Raw genomic sequence first — 22,344 nt, forward strand, 5'->3', positions numbered from 1 at the left:
GTTAGGATAAATAGCTGACCAAATTGGGATTTGGTAAGGCTTTCTCTATTGCATTCTGAATGAACTAGATCTACTTACTTCCAACCCCAAATCTGATACAAGTCTATTGTGTTTGCTTTTCCAATTGTCATCTGACCCATCCCAAATAACAAGAAATCGGTTTCAAGTTTTGTTTTGGGTTATATGAGGAAATGGAAGCCCAAACTCCACCTATATAAATTAAGGTGTATTTAGAATATATGTTTTGCATAAAAAATTCCTGAGAAAACACCTGGCTCAGTCTGGTTGGGTCTTGTATCTGTCCGAAATCATAGCTCAAAACTAACTCATGTTACTTGGGTGAGGATCAGGTCGATCGGAATGATATTTGGATCAAAATTGTCAATTTCTCATATGCCCTATCGCCCTGCTCTGTTTTCGGCCTCTGCAGCCTGCATCCTCCCAAATTCCTCTTTGAATCTCTGCCACCTTGGTTTCTGTTTCTTCCAAATATTTTCTCATTCCAATGATACAGATCCTTCTCATTGGGACACATCTGCCATCTTGGTTTCTGTTTCAAATATTTTCTCATTCCAATGGCCAACAGATCCATCTCATTAGGACACATGCTCCTAATGACCGACTTTTTGGTGCAACCTTCAATGTCTGTCTCATGTTCTGACACGATTTCTCTGAGAATGATGATCACGTTGGTGTGAACTGGACCACGAACTATTGGGGCCTTTCCTAACTTTCTATTCAAATTTGGTTCATTTGAGACGTCACTGTGAGTCCTTTGGCAATGTTCATTATCGAAGAGTTGGTTGGACATCATGTTAAAAGACATCTCTTAGGTCGGATTGGGTCCAGGAACCGTTTTGCGGGTTTCACAGGCATTCATGGTGCCACATATAAGTGCTCAAGCAAGGCAATACAAGATTTTCAAAACAATGAGAATCTTAACTTTCTTTAAAAATTGTTTTACTGATCTGCAAGGTCTCTTTGGGTTTTATGGATTAGGATTTCCTCTTATATTCACTACCTATGTACCACACATGTACTAATTTGTCCGACGGATATATCCATTCTAACAACTTAAAAATATTAGTGAAAGAATCTAAAGATCTAAATAATATGACAAATTTTTTTTTTAAATCTTAATAAAGTGAAAGATTATAAACCTATAAGAATAGAGAATAAAAATATAAAGAACACACAATAATTCAAATAAAGTCTCAACTAAAATTCTAACATGAGGTAATATTTTTTTAATTTCTAAGTGACATGAAATATCTCCAGCAAATGTCTCTATTAAACTTAAATGTTTACTAATACACTTAATGCAAATCCTAAAACTCGAGATTCAAGACAAAAAAAATAAGCTACAACTCTAAAAGTTAAATATAAAAATAACAACTTTAATTTTAAAAGAGAAAAAAGTACAAGATCTGAACCGCAAAACACTGCAATGAAACTTCTGGAAGTCTAATAGCAGAGATTAATATGCACAACAATGCTTATGGCTGAAATTTTGCTGTCCCTTAGCAGACAACAAAACCTTGTGGACGTTAAAAACTTACATGCAGAAAATTATTGCAGTCTACAAAAATTTTGCAGGTGGTAGACAGGCAAACAACAAAAACTTAAAAAACTTGCAAAGACAAACTTTTGCAGACGGCAAAAAATGAACCGATGACAATTTTTTTTTGTTGTTCGAACAGAAGGTGCTTGAATCCCAAAACTGAACCTAACTGTAGGGATTTTGGGCTGTCGAAACCTGAAATCTCCGAACAATGAATCTTCTAAACTACAAAAAAGTAAAAAAGCATGCGGTCCCACCATGATGGGAAATAAATGTTAACACAATTTTTGCGACAAACGAAATTAACTTACTTTGGGTTTGCAAAATTCTTTTTCAAATCAAATTTAAAAGATTTAAGACCCCATTTCAAGTCTCAGACTTTCAGCTGTCCTTCTCCACAAGAAGGTAAAGAAAAGATTCAAATTCACAAGTCCTACACTCCCGGTGAACAAATATCGCATGCAATTCAAATAGAAAAGATATATAATATCTTGGACACAATAATAGAAATCGAAATAAAGACTCAATTTGAATGAATAATGACAGAATGAATTCAGATATTACCTTTTTTTGGCTCGAGGTTCATTTGGTCCTTTGTGCCTCAAAATGTAGGTTTTCTCTACTCGAGTCCCCTCCTGGGGATAGATGGGTGATCCAAGAATCACATTCTTGCGATCTGGCAACACCTTTGCATGTAAGATGGTTTGAGGAGTGAATCGAGCAACACCTTCACACGAGGATCCAAATCCGAGAAGGGGAGAGACATAGTGAGGTCAGGGTGTAGACAACCTAATTGTGACAGGTCATATCCTAAGGATTTTTTTCCGAATGTTTGTTTTCTCAAAACACTGATGTCTTATATCTAAAACTATTGAATTTAATTTAAATGCATTTTGACCTAAAAAAATGATATTTTCAAGCTTTACTTTCAAACTATAAGTTAAATAGGACATTATAAACTTTCCAACACATCAAAAATCACCTCAAACAAACATCAGTATCGAAAGTTATGCACAAAACAAGGTTCTTACCCTGTTTGAATATGAATTTAGACCCATATCCAATCCAGGTTGTCATCCAAACCTCATTCATCGTCCTTGGTTTGGACATGAATCCCACTTGTTACCCAGACTATTTGGATATGGACTCTATTTTCCGTCCTTAGCTTGGACCTGGACCCGCATTGTCACCCATACTAAGTGGATCTAGATCAGACCCATCTCAATTATCGCCCGAGTAATTTCGATCTAAATCAGATCCAGGCCAAGTTGTCATTCTTAGCCCACTTGTCATTCTCACTAGTAGACTCAAACCCGATCCAATCCAAGTTGTTACCCATACTATTTGGATCTAGATGGTTGTCCCAAACTGGAGTCGTGAGTTTGAAACCCATAACTCTGGGCTCAATCAAGATAAGTTGACTTCATGTAAAAGGTATTGGTTAGTGGGAATCTGATTTTGGGTCTCCCAATTATGACACATAGGGAAGCTTTTGTAAGACTTGTAAAGTCAATGGCAGACAATGTATGATAGTTCTTAGACACCAAAAGTCATGTTTTTAGGTAAACAAAACACAATTCAAGTGCCGATTCCTAGCATTTGGACCATGCTGCAATAATGTTTGATTGTGTTTTAGTAGCCCCTGGGGTAGGGACCACATGTGATCTTGTTCTAGTCCTACTTCTCTTTAAGTTTATTCCATATTTTTTTTTTATTTCGATTAAAGTCTTAAAAGATTTGATTTTATTAAAAATCCATTAAGATGATTCTAATTTTAGATTAAAAAATAAATGTTGAAGCTAGATTTCCAAAATATACTCAAATACCCATTGCACTAACGACCAATGTTTCTAAAAGTTCTGGTATTGGTGTTACTATATGTTAGACAAGCAGCTGGTCGCTAGGTGCATTTGTGTATTACAGGTTCAACCAGTTTCTGCCATGAAGTAGAAGGAAACAACTATTTTATCCTACAAAACATACTATCTGGTATAATATATTTCTCTTAAGAAAAGGTTGAAGGCTTAAAACAAACCCTATGCAAACCTTTCACAAACTAAAAATATTTTGGTGGCAATCACTAGCACATTTTGTTAGACTAAATTATTGTTTTGGAGCAATCATGCATTATGGTAGAAAGATTGAAGTACAAAAGGAAATCTCTTTGGCACCTGATTGGGTTACCAGGGTTCTCAATTAAAAAAATTGAGGAAACAGGTATTCGTGCATTCTTCTTTCAAATATAAAAATTTTCTTACGCTAGAATACCTATTTCGTTTTGTTGTTTGATGAGATCACTTTGAAATAGTAAATATGATGGGGTTGCACTTTTGAAGAGATATCCATACTTTGTTAGGTTGATGAAATGGTTTATGTTGCTTTGAGTGTGTTATGGATCTAGCCTTACAAATGTGATCTCCATACAGTCCTTATAGCGGAGAAGATATTTTCATATATAGACAGGTTTTTTAAAGAAATCTTAAGTTTGAAGGCCCATAATCCGCCAAAACTTCACAAGAACAACCATTGGATCCAGAGCAGGTCTCTTTCTAAACAATCCATGCCAAAACTCATCTGATAGGTTTGATTGACTAAATAGTACATACATCCATGGCTTTTGTGTGTGTGTGTGTGTGTGAGAGAGAGAGAGAGAGAGAGAGAGAGAGAGAGAGAGAGAGAGCGTACGTGCGGGTGCAGTCAAGTGTGTTCCAACATGAAGTTTGTGCAAGTGCATTTTGAAAGTTATAGCAAATGCTTGTCCCCAATATCTCTGATGAATAAAAATTCAACCTGGATCAATTTTACCGTTCATAGAAAACATTTTAAACAATGAACAAGATTCTTCTCTTTGATATTTTATGCTGAAACTTCATATGTTATCAGAAAGCGATGTGCACGATTAGATTCTTTTGTCCTTTCGATGATGTGGAAGATAATTTTATTGGTGGCCTTAGCCTGTCCATTAATTACTTGGGGGTAATATGGGGATGAAAAGTGCTGGGTTATGCCAAACTTCTTGCATGCTTTCTTCACCTCATTCTTGAAATGAGAACCATGAGGATACCAAACAGACTTACTATGTTTTTATTGACCCTCGACTTTGGTTAGGAAAAAAACTTCAACCCACTTGGTGAAGTACTTAGTGGCCACTAAGATGTAACAATGCCCATTGGATGCATGAGGATTAATGAGACCTACGACATCAAAATCATACATGAAGAACAACCATGGGGATACAACAAAATGCATTTCTAATGAAAATGCATAAATGACATGACCATGAATTCAACACTTCTTACACTTCTTGACATATTGGTAGCATTCAGAGCTCATGGTGAGTTAATAGTATCTCAACCTGAGAATTTTCTTAATCATCATCTTGATGCCTATATGACCACCACCAATTCCATTGTGGTACTCTTCTAGAACTTTTTGAGCCTCCTCCTTATTCAGGCACCTAAGGATCTCTTGACCAAGGTTGTTAAATGCGACGAGGCGAAGCGAGGCGTTGAGCTTGTTATGAAGTGAGGCGTAAGTCTCGAGGTGTTGAAGCGTAAGCTTCATGATCAAAATAATAAAATATATAATATTAATAAAATAATAAAAATTTTAAATAAAAACTACTAATAAATGACAGTATAAAATAAATTGTGTCCTCACAAGATCAATTAAGTTCCAAATCCTCATAGTGAAACTTTGAGAAACCAGAGTTTGAACCTAGAGCTTCCCTCTACATTGGTCTAAACTAGAGCTTTAACATCATTTTTACCCGAAATCGCGAAAATTAAGAAGAAAAACTATAGAATCAAATCAACCATCATGCAGGAAACTCATCGGAATCCATCTAAGAACGAAGAAACAAAGAAAGGAGATGAGCAAACAGGGGAGGAAGGGTGGTGGTGCTACCTCAGGCCATGCAGATGCATCCAGGCTTCCAACCGATGCCTATCGTCCCAAGCAAGAGGTATTCACTCGTCGAAACTCACATGGATGACGATGAGTCTGCTGCTGCAGAGCAATGAGGCGGTTTCGTTCGATGCCCCGCCAGCCTCGACGATAATCCACACTAGGTCACCGGGAACAAGCATCAGCGTGTGCATCAACCCTGTGAGATGGACGGTCTGAAAGGTCCAAGCGTAGGTGGGAGTGATCACCATCACCCGTCTCTGATCCTTCACATCGTAGATCCTCCTCTGCTCCACCTGGACCTAATCGATCAAAGTGTGCGCCCTCATCACCTCCTCCGGATTCGGGTGGTGGAACGACCCGATTATGATCCCATGTTGACTGACCACCACCTTGCTCTGCACCGACGACGGCATCGTCCGATTGTTGGTCAAAGGATGAACATTCGGATTGGCAGTGGCAGCAGTGGTGGTGGCGAAGGCGGACAAGAGGAGGTAGAAGATGAGTCTGAAGAAGCGAAAGTCGAGGACGAGGCTAACGATGCAACAGAGGTCGTGGAGGACGAGCCAAAAGAGTGACTTTATGGCGACATCTCTGTCGACCTCAGGCAATACAAAACGTAAGCTGTTTGTCCACCGCCCAGCCAAACCAGAAAAAGAAGAAGAAGAAGGGGATATACTAGACCCTAAAAATCCCACCTTTAAAGAATCAGAGGCCTTCTTCAACTCAATCTCGAGCTCCATCATCATCGTCACCTTGCTTGACCGAATGACGGCCGCCAGGGCCATGATCACGGCGATGACCTCCGCCAGATCCGGCTTCTTCTGCCAGTAATTGAACTTCTCGATTACACTAAAGCTCGTGTCTTCGTTCGTGCCCACGCCATCTTCTGGCAGCTTCGGCTGGCCGACCCTCTGCATCCGGTCCGACGCGGTGGTCGCTTGGGAGAGCCAATCGCTAGTGACATTGTGGTGCTCGTTGCGGGTCTGGTAGTAGGCAGAGCTGGCCGGGGGGTTGACGGAGCTCCGCCATGCCAGGCAGCGCCGCATCCGAATTGGGAGGAAGAGGCATGGCTTGCTTGTCCAGGATGAAGGACGCAGATCTCCTCCACATCTACCACCAACAAACCAGAAACCCTAACACCAAAAATCTTTAGAGAGAGAGAGACGAAGATCTCAAAGGTTTGCCGCCTTCGCCCATCAGCAAAGTAAACAGGTCAGATTTTGGGTTTAGTTGGAGGAGATAGACATGATGCGTACACCTTAGAAGCGAAGCGCGTGTGCGCTTCACATGAGTGAAGCGTGCGTTTCAAGCCTGAAACGCCTCACTGCAACGCCTCAGTACCTTGAGTGTGCGCTTCGCCTTTGAGGCATACGCTTTAGGTACTAAGGCGTACGCCTTAGAAGGTTACGCTTCAAATGGATCAAAAGCCACCACGAGTTGAGAATGTGGGTCTTGTTTTAACACCCGAGGCAGGGCACCATGTTGCACAATGCCCAACTGTAACTATGCTCGTCTGTTTCACTGAGCAGGACGTGAATATAGAAACAAACAAGGAGAAAAATGACAAAGCTGAACAACAAGAAGTTGTTATCTGTATTTGCCCAGAAGATGTCTGCAACCTCATGCTGGATTATGACCCCTTTAGATCGTCGGGGCCGAGCTCTTCCCAACCCTGGGAGATTGATGCAGTAACGGGGGTGGAACTGGGGCCAATCAGCCAAGAAAAAAGAAGGGCAAAGAGAAGGCGGATGGTTATTAAGGATCCAGGATGTCCAAATTATTAGATTTTAGTTTTATTATTTATTTATTTATTTATTTTTGTGTTCGAGATTATTATTGAACTTTGGATTTATCCAAGATCCACCTCAAGTTAGGGTTTCTTGGTTTTCTCTTATAAATACGTTTTGTAGGGACCTTGTGGGGGATGGTTGATTTAATTGCAATTTTATTTCCTTGGTTTTCATGGTAGCATAGAATAGCAAGTAGGAGTAGCTGTAATGTAGCTTGACATGAATACTCTCTCTCTCTCTCTCTTGTGTACACACATGCGCATGTGTGCACATACACACATTTGTGCCCACCCTAATTTGGATTTTTGGCTCTGCCTCTGCCCACACCTGACCAACATATTACTAGAGTTAGCATGAGTTGTCATTTTGTGCTCATACCTGATTTCGATTTGGGGTGCCTGATACAAACCTAATCCATTGGCAGATATGGCTGAGAAATGAGATGAGCTGCTTGTAGCTTGGCTTAAGTTTGGCTTGTAAAGTGGTAGTTTGAACTCATGAAATGAGCTCGGCACGCTGAAGACGAGTAACAAGTGTTCAACTAGGCTCAGTTCGTATATGCTTAATAACTAGTTAAAAAATATATTTTATATCATAAAATACAGATTATTGAAGTGTTTGATTTGCAAGCAATAAGTTTAGACTCCAAACCCTATTACTTACGGCTTTGAAACAATGTATTAAGTTTATAAAATAATCAAATTTAAGCTTGACTCAATAGGTCCAGAGTTAAAATTTACTAATTTTAATTTAAAAAAAGTTTTTTTTTTGCAAATGACCTGGTTCGAGCTCGGATAGTTTAAACAGAGCTCAGCTCAGCTTGCCACAAGAACAATCCAAGCTTGAACACCCGCTGTTAGGTTTGTTGGACTTAGTTATCAGCTCTATTAGCAGCCTTAAATCTCATTAGCCACCGTTTGATGCATCGTCTTTTATGTGACTTTCACATGCATTGTGAGTGGACTAATGAATGTGAACGGGTTGACAATCTCAGAGAAAATGCTGCTTTGTGAACATTAGATTCATGGCAAGAAAACAAAAGAAACGTCATTGAAAAGTGGGTGCTCATGCTTTCATTGTTTTTAAGCTCTTTGTGCAATCACTTTTGTACAGCATGTTTCAGTAGACTTTAGTAGTAGGGGTAAGTATTTTAATCATTGTGACCTTTACTTTTTTGTTATTGATGAACAGCCAGCAGTGTCAATGGTAATGGCACTACTTTATTATTATGATAATCATTCTAATAATTAAAAATGGGTTAACATGTCGGCAACTGGTTTTGTTTAGTTGTTCTTTTTGTTGCTATACTTAAAAGTCATTGATGATTTGACATTTTCTAATAATCCAACCTCTGCCATTGAAAATGCCTGGCCGACATGCCATAATGTTGCTCTTTGCTGTTTTTGAGAATTTTTAGTTAGGCTTCATTTGAATGCATCAGATCTGGATTATGAAAAGGCGGATTCATGACCCGACGTTGGGAGGGTAGATCAGGTGCAAACTTTGAGTTGGGTCGCTGAACCTCCATCTTTGGACCCACCCCTATGGGTTTTGAACTCGTAACATCTTGTCAATGCACTCTTAGAGTGCAAGGCATGCACCCCCGTGGGTTTTGAACTCTTATGGCATAAACCCGTATTCGATGAGCTGAGCCTTTGTGGGCTTTATGATGTATGTTTTAGAACTTCAAAAACCGAGAATTTGAGACATGCCTCATATCTATGTCCGAGATCTTTGCTTTTTTGAGTACCGGGTGACATGCCGCCATATGTTCCTGTTTTGAGAAATTTTCATTGGGGGTAGGGATGGTGGCAGTGCCGGGGGATAATGGGGCCCCGCCTCGCCCCGTTTGGACTGGGGATGAAGGGCATGAAACAGGGATGAAGGTTAAAATCTATCCCCGTACAGGGATGAACTTACGCTTTCCCCCGCCCGCCCCATCCTCATTACAATCCCAGCCTTGCCCCGCTCCACCCCATCCCCAATCCTTCAAGGGATGACTATAGAACAAGGAGAAACGGGGCGCCCCGCCCCACCTCGACCCTGTTTGGACCGGGGATGGAGGTTAAAATCCATCTCCGTGCGGGGATGGAGGTTCAGATTTTGAGATGGGGCGGGTGTGGAGACCTTGTCTCCCACCCCGGTCCACTGCCATCCCTAATTGGGGGTTGTTTGTTTCACCTCAAATGGTGGGAAGAACCTTGTGGTGGGACGTTGTAGGTTCAAAACACCAATGATAGATACGATTGAATAACTGGTGGGGGGCCTGCCTAACCCCAGCTTGCCTGTCAAAAAACCAAAAAGGCCCACTTTCAGGTGAAAGTGAGCCTCTTTGCGCATAAACACATTGTGGGGCCCACAGAATAAACAGCGGAGAAAAACCGCTTTTCGGCTCATTTGTCTCGATGCCGTGTTACAAACAATTGCTCCCTTTTGCTTTTGGTTCATGTTAAGAAAAATGTTTCGTGTTTTTTTTTTTTTTAAATATTACATGACACAGCTTTTCCCTGAAAGTTATATCCATATATAATATAAATTTTAGAGGGCATTTTGTATGTAGTGGAGCTAGCATGCAGCTCCCCTGCTGATGACCACCCATCTCAACATTTCTCGAGATGACACCACACTCATATGGAGAAATGCCAAGATGGGTGGCTGTCAAGCAAGTTACTGCATATAATCTGTTCATCTACAGAAATGCCAAGATGAGTGTCTGTCATGATGTATTTTGGTATAAAAATATGCGTTTTTGCTTATTTTATATTATGCAACAGAAACAGTTTAGTAATCTTATCATTCACAATCTGAGGTTAACCTGAGGTCTCTATTTGATGTAGGGGTGGCAATTTCTGACACGACCCGCCAACCCGACCTGCCTCTTAGGCGGGTTCGGGTTGGGCTTAAGCCAACCCGTTTAATAAACGGGTCGACCCGCATAACCCGTTTATTAAACAGGTCGGGTTCGGGTTGGGGGTATGCCAACCCGCCAACCCGACTGACCCGTTTAATAAACGGGTTAGGCGGGTGGGTAAACCCGCCAACCTGCCAACCCGATCCGTCAACCCGACCCGCCAACCTGAAAACCCGTTTACCCGACCCAACCCATTTATTAAATGGGTTGGCGGGTCGTGTCGGGTTACCCGTTTATTAAACGGGTTGGGTTCGTGTTTGCCACAGACGACCCGTTTAATAAACGGGTCGGGTTCGGGTTGAGGTATGCTGACCCGCCAACCCGACCCGATTGCCACCCCTAATTTGATGGTTACAGTGCAAAATTGGGCCCTGAAATGTCTTTGCATAAACATGGGACTCTTTAAACAATAGGAATTTCCCTTTTTTTACTATTTTCTTATTAAGAGAGAGAGAGAGAGAGCTAATTTACATAAACAAAATCTACAAAGGAGCCAGGATCAGGTGCCATCACAATCACATGGCACACTTTGAAGTGTGTTGCTGCATCTGATGCCCTCCATCTTTGGCCGACAGTCTGTCAGCTGTTGGGCCCAAAAGGAGATGGAGAGCAGCCAGGTGCAGAGGCACAAAGTGTGCCATTTGATGGCACCTGATTCTGGCTCTCTTCACATAGCTAATATCAACAGGTTGGGAATCCAACCCACTGAACTCACCCTAGTAACAAGCACTTGGGTTTCCTGTTCGGGTTAGGATTGCTGGAATTGTATATCAAAATTATGCATTTACCTAGCCTAATCATGTTTGATTTGACTTTGTCCACGCCACCTAGCTAGCCTAAGCTTATATTCATATTCACATTTAACTTTGATTGTGTACACGCTATTAAACTAGGTGTTAGAGGAGTTGATTATTGACCATTGGATACTAATTGAGTTAGCCATAACTGTTTGGATACTTAATTGATGAGTTAGTGTTATTTGATCCGGTATACTTAAACTTATACATACAAGGATTCTTTTGTGAGACCTAATTATAATTCTTGTGTCTTTCATCTCGTATTTTCTATCTAAAGCTATTCAAAGATGATCATGTCATGTTTGGCAGCTTCCTTAATGCAAGTTGAGGTCCTATTTAACATAAGAAGGCATGCCTTGGTTGTATCTTCGAAGTAAAATTGCGGTCAACCCTATTCAACCAAAGAATCAATCGTAGAGGAGCAGCCATTGTTTTAAAGAAAGAGCATGAATGCATGCCTCCAAGCAAATTTTCAATTTGATTGAGTATATGTTACAGCAATTTTCCAACATGGATTACATCAGATTCAGAAGATGGAAGCTCAAATATGAGCTGTATAATTTAAATATTATTCAAAGATATCTTTACTTAAAATTTCATGACAAAGTACTGTGCAGCTCAGCCAGATCAGTGTCGAATATCCAGCAAAAATCATAGCTCACACCTGACCCCACATCTTTCCCTGGTCAGGTTCTGGTCGGCCTGGGTGATGTCAGCATCTAATGATCATACCCCAATGTTCTGTTTGGGTTTGGCCTTCTACCTGACACAAACCCGAACTGTTGATAGACCTATCTGTCAACTTGGTCATGGGCCAGTCAGAGTACTATCCGGTTACTTGGCCGGCTCGTAGATGAGCTACACAGACTATACAGTTGCTAAGCTCCCTGTTGGAGCAGCAAGCCATGCAACTCTTTGGACACTCTCTGCAACTGTCTGAACTTGAATTTTGTAGTTCTTGGATTTTATAACTGATTGCACTTGGATATCATATGCAATATAATTAAGTTCATGATCTCATACCATTAGCATAAAAACAAAACACTACGTTGTGCTCTTGAAGTTGGTCATTTTCTTTTTCATGGTGCTCAATCATAGAGGCAACAATAATGAATATATGAAAGATACTAGATGTCCCGACTCTCTCTCTCTCTCTCTCTCTCTCTATATATATATATATATATATACTGTATTTGCAATTTAGTTGGAAAATCAAAGGCACAAGTTAGGGATCAAACCTTGAATCATATTTCATATTTTTTAAATTTAAAAATATGATTTCTGAATAAAAAAGATACGGTATAGTGTGAGCTGCAGATTTTCAAAGCCCTTAAAACCTGCTTACATATTGTAAAGACATGATCTGAAACCTATTTTCTACTAAACAAACCATGTAGATCACACTTATACGGTCATATGTACAAACAAATTGAAGAAATGTCTTTTCTACCATATGTAATGGGAGAAAGAGAGAGAGCTTCATAATATGCAATTCTGTTTAGTAGAAGCATTGGTCAGAAAGCCTTTTTATTGGTCAAAGAGAGGGGAAGCTATAAATTAAACATGAAACAGATTTTCTCTCACTTTCTGCCAGAAGTTGAAAAAAGACACAACATTATGTTTTAAGCACATGAGTCTCCTGCACATTTTACAGACATGACTGTTTTTTATGTTTAGAAGTCACATGACAACATACTAAAAATCTAGGTTCCTTTTCTTTCTTTGACCCTTCTGTTTTGGCCCCTACACATATTCCCACAAACAAGTTGCATCATTGTATTGCTGGCTCAGGACTTGAGCAACTTGACTCAGCTCACCCCATATCTTGCAAGACTAGTGTTACAGATTTTCTGTGTTTGAGGACGCAGAAATTTGTATGCTACATGAGAGATGCGTATGCTAATTCAAGAAGTATTCATAAAATCATTTCGAGTCCCAGTTGAATAGACAGCTATGTAGCTGTATCCCCGTATTGGAAGCTATATCCATGAGACATAGCTAGGTAGACCAAGAATAGTTAGTTCACCTCTGCAAGAGTGCCCAAGTTGTCAAACCTTGGTCCCAACCAGTGGCCAATTGTAAGGTCCAGTTCCTCTTTGCAACTAATATTATTATCGTTTATTGTAATATTTTATTGCCTTTCACATGTTATGATTCATCTTTTGGAAGTGTTTCTTTTCACCAATTCAATGTACTCATCACCTCCTCCCAAAGATGCACATTATTCAAACACTTCTGTCTCAAACAGTAAAGAAATCCCACCTATTTTCCAACTCTGAGTATCTTTGTTGACTTAGTCCTACTGAACACTTCACCTTTTTGTTCTCTTTTTTGGTTGGGCCACTTCAGACGTCTCAGATGATACTCTTCTTGTGACACTTGTCACAGACAACCTCATTCACTTATTGCGCTTCTACCGCACTTGAGAGAGAGAGAGAGAGAGAGAGAGAGCAGCTTATGTCTCTTCTTTTGGCCTGCAAACACATGCCAACTCTTTATATATGAGTGATCCGTGAACAATCACAATATGAACACAGTGAAAATATGGGTTCCTCAGAAACTATCTGTTCTTTTCCACCATTCATTGAAGAGCACAAAAAGCTCTTTAACAGATTGATAGTTGGTGAAGACAAAGCAGAGGAACTTGAGCTTCCATTGATTGATCTAAGAGGCTTGTGGGGTGATGATAAGAAGGAGAAGATTGAGTGCATAGAGAAGATTGTTGAGGCTGCTAGTGACTGGGGTTTCTTCCAGGTTTTGAACCATGGGATAAGTCATGAGCTATTATGGAGGATGAGAGAAGAGCAGATTAAGATTTTTGAGCTCCCATTTGAGAGGAAAGCAAATGGAAAGCTTTTGAATGGTTCCTATTGGTGGGCGAACCCCTCTGCTACTTGTTTGAAGCAGTTCTCATGGTCAGAAGCATTTCATATACCCCTATGGAAGGTCTCACAGGATGACTGCTATGGAGAGGAGTTGGACTCTTTGAGGTTTGGAATTTTCTTGTGCACCTATTGAATTTAAGTGATTTTTAGACTTTTAGTGTTGTGCTGCTTTCATGGTTTTCCTTGGGCACATTTAGTTTTATCTTATCTTTTTTCTTTTTCCTCTGTGGTTCGTGCTCAACAGCCCAACTTATATATATATATATATATATATATATATATATATATATATATATATATATATATATATATATATATATATATATATATATATATATATATATATATATATATATATATATACCGACGTTTTAGAGGCGGTCACATAACTGCTACAAAAGATTGTTTGGTCTTTAGGGCAGTCATGACCGCCGCTAGAGAGTGAAAAAGCACATGAATAAAACAGCACGATCAACAGGCGCTCTTTCATCCGACGTAACAGTGTTCGTCCACTGTTACTCCCATCTCACAATATATATATATATATATATATATATATATATATATATATATATATATATATATATATATATATATATATATATATATATATACATCATGCTCATTTATCAGTGTTTTAAAGGCAGTGACTGGACTGAGAAATTTTGACTCAATTCTCCTAAATTAGACTAACTTCATTGGGTTGACAGGGTGTAGGTAGGGATGGCAGTGGGGCCGGGTGGGGGACAAGGTCTCCACCCCACCCCGCCTCAAGATTAGAACCTCCATCCCTGCACAGAGATGGATTTTAACCTCCACCCCCGCCTTCATCCCCGTTTCATGCCTCCATCCTCGGTTCAAACGGGGATGAGGCAAGGCGGGGCTATTGCGGGGAAAAGTGGCGGGGATGAGGCGGGGACGGGGCGGGGCGGGGAAAAGTGTACGTCCATCCCCGAATGGGGATGGATTTTAATTAACCTTCGTCCCCAACTCGATCCCCGTTTCATACCCTTCATCCCCGGTCCAAACGGGGCGGGGCCCCGCTTTCCCCCGGTCCACTGCCATCCCTAGGTGTAGGTTCACCCAATGGGTTTTCTTGAGCCCCTAGTTGAGTGGCTGAATCAGTCGCTTGGCCAACTTGTGTGGGCTTGGGATGTGCAGCGTTAGTTGGCTGTTTTGTTCTACTAGATTAATTTCATGTTTGTTGCACAAGCTAGTCTCTAGACATGTTAATCACAAAAGTTTAAAATGGAAATTTATAGGCATTGAATTTCTCGTGATGCATCCAAAATTTGTATTTTTCCTCGTGTCTCATCGAGAAAATTTTGGCAAAATAAAGTTTGAGAATTTTAATTATGCAAGATTAACCCTATCCTATTATTTTCATTACCTTAATCTACGTAACATTCCTCATGTTTACAACGTGTGCTTGTGTGTGTGAGAGAGAGAGAGAGAGGGGTGCCACATGCCACCTTACCTCGATCATTTCATTCACTTGCAAAGCGCCTTGGCTCATTGCGATCATATGATTCTATGAAAGCATATTTTGTTATATATATACCTTTGGTAACATGAAATTCAGCCAAATTCATGCACCAGTGCATGCATAATGCATCTTAATCCTGACAGTGGTGAGACGGCATAAACTATCCAAAGAGATTGGTGGCCAAAGGACCATCAATAAGGTTCCAAGAAGGTAAAGCGTGAGAGAGGAAGAGGGAGATGGGTGTGCGAGAAAGACAAATATATATATATATATATATGTGTGTGTGTGTGCTAAACCGCATGCTAAATGGTTTTTTTGGTATTTTTTCATTTTATTTTTAAATTCTGACCGTACAATGTGATCTATGTACTTGATTTTAGAGGGATCAGCTCTTGAAGCGTTTGATTCCAACACATGAGTGGGTTTTTATAAAGTTTGAAAAATTAACGGTCTAAAATCTTTGTAAATTTTTTAGTCTCCAAACATCATTTTTTTCATGAAATACATGATCCAGGTGTGGATTCTTAGTAAATCGACCATGCCCAACACATTTATGGGGTCGAAACTGCATAAAAAGCACTGAAGAAGCCCGGAAAACCTATTTAGCATGTGGTTTAGCACCAAATGGGTTTAGCAAGGACCCCCATTTTCCTACATATATATATAGAAAGAGAGAAAGGTTTGAGAGGGAGAGATGAGAGGGAGATTAAGAGAGATGGAAAGTGAGAGGGATTGAGGAAATGAGGTGGGGTGAGAGTCCATTTAGGCAAGAACCCAAAGAGTCAATTCTTCTTTCAAAGGAGTCGATTCTACTTAAAATGAATAGGCCAGGATTAAAAAATCAATCCAAAATAAAAATTCATAACATAAAATAAAATTATTGTTTTTACAATGCTTAAATATTAAAAGAGGGACCCTTAGTCTTTGAAATCTGGAGGAGGATTTCTCTCCTCAGCCAAAAGATGCAAATGTCTTTGAGGAGTCATTTTATCTTGGCTAACCTGGGGGCGTTAAGCCTTAGAGAAGGTCTGTAATGCTCTTCTCAATTGAAATTATTACCTGAAGACCTCTTGAAGTCCGAAAGACAAACATACCCCTCATTCTAACCCTTATTCCTACTACACCCTTAAATGGATCATCAAATCTCTAATCCTATATAGGGCAAATATCTAGATCCAAACAAAAACAAAGATTACAAACCAAGTAAGCAATTGCTATCAATCACACCCTCTTCAAATCAGCTTTGTCCTCAAGGTTGAAACTCAAGAAAGCGCTTCAGAAAATTGTCTTCTCTTTTTTATGTGTCGCAGGCTAGCCCTGTCTCACTCTATTGCACCATAACCTCCATAGTGATATGACCATTTATTGGTCTCCATCTCTTTTTCAAGATGTTGAGAGGAATCGGTTGTGGTATATCTCCTAGGTCAGGTAGGACGAGAGGAGCCTTAGGAGGTATACCCACGTAAGGTTTGAACTGAGAGATGTGGAATACTGGGTGTATCTTGGCTTCAGAGGGAAGTTGAAGCTTGTAGGCCACCTTGTTGCTATGCTCCAAAATCGAATAGAATCTATAGAATCTCGGATATAGTTTTTTATTGCAGACTCATCATAAGGTCGATTGTCGATGAGGCGACGATTTTAGCAATACATCCCCCACTTGAAATTCTTTGTCGCACTGATGTTTGTTGTGTTGATGCCGCATTCGGTGTTGTGCTCCTTGGAGATGGAGCCTTAGCCATTTCAAGAGTTGGTACTTGTATAAATCCTCAAAGAGGGTCATCTGAATAGCCAAATAATGACTTATATCATGGTTGTCAGTCGAGGAAGCGGGAAGCGAGACACTTTCAAAATTTTAAGAAGCGGAAAGCGTGGAAAGACTTAGAAGCGAATCACGAATCATCTCGGAAGCGAACCAGAAGTGACCTAGGAAGCGAAAAAGGAAAAAAATAAAAAAAATAAAAAAGAGAAAAGCGAGAGGGAAGCATGCTTCTCATAAATGAAAAGCGCGTTTCCTATAAAAGGGAAGCACATTTCCCATAAAAGAGAAACATGCTTCTCAAAAAAAGGAAACATTTTCTGCGTTTTAGAAGCACGATGTTTCGTGCTTTCAAAATGCGTTTTGGGGAAGCATGTTTTCCCATATGCCTAGGCGCTTCTGGTAACTCTGACTTACATTATAGGACCCCTTAGCCCAAAAGAGCAATCTAACCCATTGTCATGGTTGATTCCCTACATAAACTCTCAAATATATCTCGAAGCATCTATTTAACACTTTTGTTTGGCCATTTGTTTGTGGGTGATAAGTGGTTAACTTAGTTCCTTGAGTTTAAAAAATTCTATTCAGAAGGAACTTAGGAAGGTGGGATTGTGGTCACTCATGACAATGACCTGCGACATTCTGTGGACCTTGAATATATGTTGGATGAATAATTTGGCTACAGTTTGTATATGGGTGCGTCAATGCAATAAAATGCTGATGTTTGGTGAGTCATTCTATGACCACCATGATAGTTGAATGCTTGTCGACTCAGGGCATCCCATCAATACCATCAATAAAGTTCATCGACATCTCATCCCCAACTTGCATTAAAATGGGCAAGGGCTGCAATAATCTGTCCGTCTTATACTTGACATGTTGACATGTGTCACATCGACACACAGTCCTTCACATATTTTCACATTCCAACCCCAAAAAATTCTCCATTGATTGGGAAGTAGGTCTTCTCAAACCCTTCATGGCCAGTCGTGAGAGTGCTATGAAATAGATCCAGTAGCTTGGGTACGAGGGTAGACATTGAAAGTACCGTGACCTTGACTTTGTAGAGAATGAAGGTTCCTCTTAGTTCATAGCCATTTTGGGCTGGCTAGATTTCAAGTTGGCCTTTGAAAACTCGATAACAGAGAGTGAACATCGATCTTTGTTTTATCTTGCTCTCTTCTGGATAGAGCATCAACAACTCAGTTCTTTGTTCTCTTGCATTATTGGATCTTGAAGTCATATCAGATTAGTTTGGAGATCCATTTGTGTTGTGTTGGCATGGAGATCCTCTGTTCAAGCATGAACTTGAGGCTATTATGGCCAGTTTTGATGATGAAGTGTCATCCTAAGAGTTACGGTCTTCATTTGTTAACTACCATAATAATCGCCAAAAAGTCTCTCATAAGTGAAAAGGCAACACTTTCTTTCAGCTAATATCTTGCTGAAGGAATGGTCATTTTGTGTTTTGATTGTGCCAACCCCACAGTCTAAAGCACATGTGTTTACCATGAAAACTTGTTGAAAATCTGAAATGCTCAAGACAGCGATAGCCTAATCATCTCAAGAAAAGAAGTTTTTTTTTTTTTTTAAGGCGACGAGTCAAGGGCTGGCTTACTTAAGTGTAACTCTGCACAAACATTTGGTAGTAGCTGGTAAGCCCCAAAAATTCACTCAAAGTTTTGAGGTTTCGAGGAATGAGACATTTGACCATAGACTCAATCTTGTCTGGGTAGACTTTTACCCCTTCTTTGGAAATGACGTAGTTGATGCAGTGTACTTGGATTTATCCAAAACAACACATACTCCTTTTCGTGAAGAGTTTGTAATCCTTAAAAAGTTGTATCACCATTTGTAGGTGTTTTAAGTGGGCATTTCATGTCCGATTGTAGATCAATATGTCATCAAAGAACACCATCATGAATCTCCTAAGGTAGGGTCGAAATATTTCATTCATCCAACTCTGAAAAGTAGCTGGTGCATTTGTAAGCCGGAAGGGCATCACTAGTCAGATCTTTGCCATCAAACGTAGGAAATTTGAGCCTGGCACAAGGTTGTTTCTGGAGTTTCACGAATGGTTATTGGGGCTATTCGACCTGTGAGGATGGGTTCCTCTAGAATTTTTACCCCCTTGGTGGTTCATCATTTCACGCATTAAGGCTGCCATTTCATCGATCTTAAAGTTCAGCTCACCCATTTGGTGTTGGGTCTCAGCCCTTAATGCCTCTACGAGCTCTTGAGCTCCACGAGTTACCATAGTTCCAAGTTCATGTTGGTCTATCTTAAAGATACGCTGTGACTGTATAGAGGATGCTGAAGGATCAAGGTTTTGATTAAGGTTTCAACTTAGGCAAGGGCTTGGTTTAGATGTCAGAGGTTTGAGGTAGGTTTCAAATATTTTTTTTTTAAATTTTTAGGGTATTATAAAGTCTGAAAAAATATATACCATAAACACTGGTTCAGCGTCAGGTTCAAGTTAGGTGGAACACAGTCAGACAGGTTGTAGTAAAAGAGGGATATCTCTTAGTAGGAAATAGATTTTTACAATCCATAATTTGGGACTGGTTTGGGATAGATATGACTATGATGTTCTAAAATTTCAGTTTTTTTTAAGGTATGTGATCGTTAGACAGAAGCAATCAAATGAACTAATCATGCTTTTCTTGTATCAGGATAGTGATGGAAGAGTTTGCAGCAGAAATGTCGCAGTTAGCGATGACTTTAGCAGGGGAACTTGCAGAGAATCTGGGCCAGAGCAGGAAGTACTTCTTTGAGAATTGCAACGAGAACACTTGTTTCCTTCGTTTGAACCGATACCCGCCATGCCCCATCTCTTCTGAGGTCTTTGGCTTGATGCCCCACACAGATAGCGATTTCCTCACCATTCTGCACCAAGATGAGGTTGGGGGACTACAGCTGATGAAGGACTCCAAGTGGGTATCGGTCAAACCCAATCCGGACGCTTTGATTGTGAACATTGGTGATCTCTTTCAGGTTTGTGCCCACAAAGACATGCTCACGTGAGCATGCACGTGCAAACACACAGTTGATTGAATATATTTGCTTATCTACAAAAGTGCGCCTGCCTGAACGCATGCACACACTCGCAAAAAGTTTGGACGCACCTGCCTATCTAGAAAAGTGCACATGCTCATGCACACACACGCAGGAAAACTTGGATACAGCTGCTTCCGTAGCAAATTTGGATAAGCTGGGAGCTTGCTTGTACTCTAAAATGCAATTTCCCAACTTAGAGAGTGAGAGAGAAATGTGCTGGCCATGTTAATTGTGGTCCTATAAACCTTTTACGGCCAATCTCTGCTGTACACTAAAAGTAGTCTTGAATTCTGCACTCACTCAGAAAAATGCGGTTCCACAACCATTAGCATATGCTGATAGGTGATACTCACACGGTTCGGGTTAGATAGGAATAACCTGAATCTGTTTAGTTAGATTTGGCATGCCCCTTCTAGATCATTTCGATGAATAATTGTTCTGATAAGGGCTTTCCAAACCCGACTCCCAGCAAGCTGAAAATATCCGAATTCAATAAGGACCTAAACCTAAAAACACCTGACCTTAAACCACATAACCGCAAAAGGGCTAAATGAATTCAGATCTCATAAAATGCCTTACAGCATGTGCCCGATTTAGAATCCATGACCAATTAACTCAGACTTGTTTATATCCCGTTTTGAACAAAATCCAACCTGCTGATAATTTACTTTGGCTCATTACTTCGTTAGCAATATTTGGATGAACATCAGAAATAAATGTCAATACAATACAATTTCAGGCATGGAGTAACGGAGCTTACAAGAGTGTAGAGCACAAGGTGATGACAAATGAGAAGAAGGAAAGATATTCTATAGCTTACTTTATGTGCCCATCTTATGACTCAGTGATAAGAAGCTGCAAGGATCCACCGCTTTACAAGCAATTCACTTTTCGGGAATTCAGAGAGCAAACACAGAGGGATGTGCAGACAGTTGGTCATAAAGTTGGTCTCCCAAGGTTCCTTATTTGATTTTCTTCTTTTGTAGAATTAAATGTTAAATGATAAAATGTAAAAGCTCATAGTGGTGGCTTAACCCCTTCATTCTACTTATATAATAAAGTGAAGATTTCTGCAAAAAAAAAAATCAAACAGAAATTCTCAAAGCTTTATTTTACACATGCAAACGAGAGAGAGAGAGAGAGAGAGAGAGAGAGAGAGAGAGAGAGAGAGAGAGATTCCGCATATCATAGAAGGTAAGAAAAAGAAAACAGACAAGATGGAAGGGAACATTTACTTTGGCTCTTGAAATATTTACCAAACACAAATGACCATTTAACTTCTTTGCCAGACCAACATTTATTACGGTTAAGCAATGTAATGTTGCATAAAAGCATCATAAACAACCAGAATCGTGGATCATATTAACAAGATTAGGAAGATCATGAGGCTATGGTCAGGAAAAGCCGCTGTCCTATGTAAGCATAACCAATTAATCATACATATACAAACTAACACAAACCAATTCAAAGCAAATAACCTTACCTGGTCAAAGTTCAAGGCACATAGTCTAAATCATGTTATACTCATCCATGCAAATGGATCAGACAACAGGTATTGGATTCCTCTTCCACTTGAATTTATGTAACAGAAACCAAACAATCTCACGAAAGAGAAAAACATACAATCAAGAACATGCAGAATACGTGGTTCGATCTCAAAACCTATGTCCACGAGTATGGTCTCTCCTCTCTCTTAGGGCTTGTTTGATCCCCTGTCCCCTGCACGATTTTAGACTAAAATCATGCTGGGAAGGGTGGATCTAACAAACCTTGGATGCGGCCTTTTTCAATATAATTTTCATTTTACCTCCCTGTTATGAGAACAAGGACCATGGGACGCTTTTTAAACAAAAAAAAATCGAGGGAGAGCGGTGGAGGCTGATCTGAAAGACGTGGTTGCTTACTACTTGGTGGTTTGTTTGGATGGTGCGCAATGATGCTTTTCCATCAAATTCCGGTCGTCCTTAATAATCTTGTCCATAAAATCCTGGTTGATGTATATGTGATTCTACGTATGCATCTTAGAGACCTCTCCTTCCCTCTGATCAACGTTCACTCATTGGTGGTGCCTTTGAGTCCAGTGGATACTGGTTGAGCTTGGCTTTGTTGTCTGTAGTTTCTTTTTCTTTAGCTTCTTATTTTTCTATATTTCTATTTATGTTTTCTATCTTGTTTGGTTCATAGGTTCAACA

At 40.0% G+C, this 22,344-nt stretch overlaps 1 pseudogene across 1 annotated transcript; it reads left to right on the forward strand.

Annotated features, from left to right (window-relative positions):
- The first annotated feature begins 13,512 nt into the window (after positions 1 to 13,512).
- LOC149835692 (gibberellin 2-beta-dioxygenase 8 pseudogene) lies at positions 13,513 to 21,211 on the forward strand (annotated as a pseudogene). Its single transcript, XR_016432450.1, has 3 exons — positions 13,513 to 13,958; positions 19,768 to 20,089; positions 20,892 to 21,211. The product of XR_016432450.1 is annotated as a gibberellin 2-beta-dioxygenase 8 pseudogene (transcript).
- The last annotated feature ends 1,133 nt before the right edge of the window (positions 21,212 to 22,344 follow it).

The sequence above is a fragment of the Nuphar pumila genome, chromosome 6 (genome assembly GCF_984573655.1).
Source record: "Nuphar pumila chromosome 6, dmNupPumi1.hap1.1, whole genome shotgun sequence".
Lineage (NCBI taxonomy): Eukaryota > Viridiplantae > Streptophyta > Magnoliopsida > Nymphaeales > Nymphaeaceae > Nuphar > Nuphar pumila.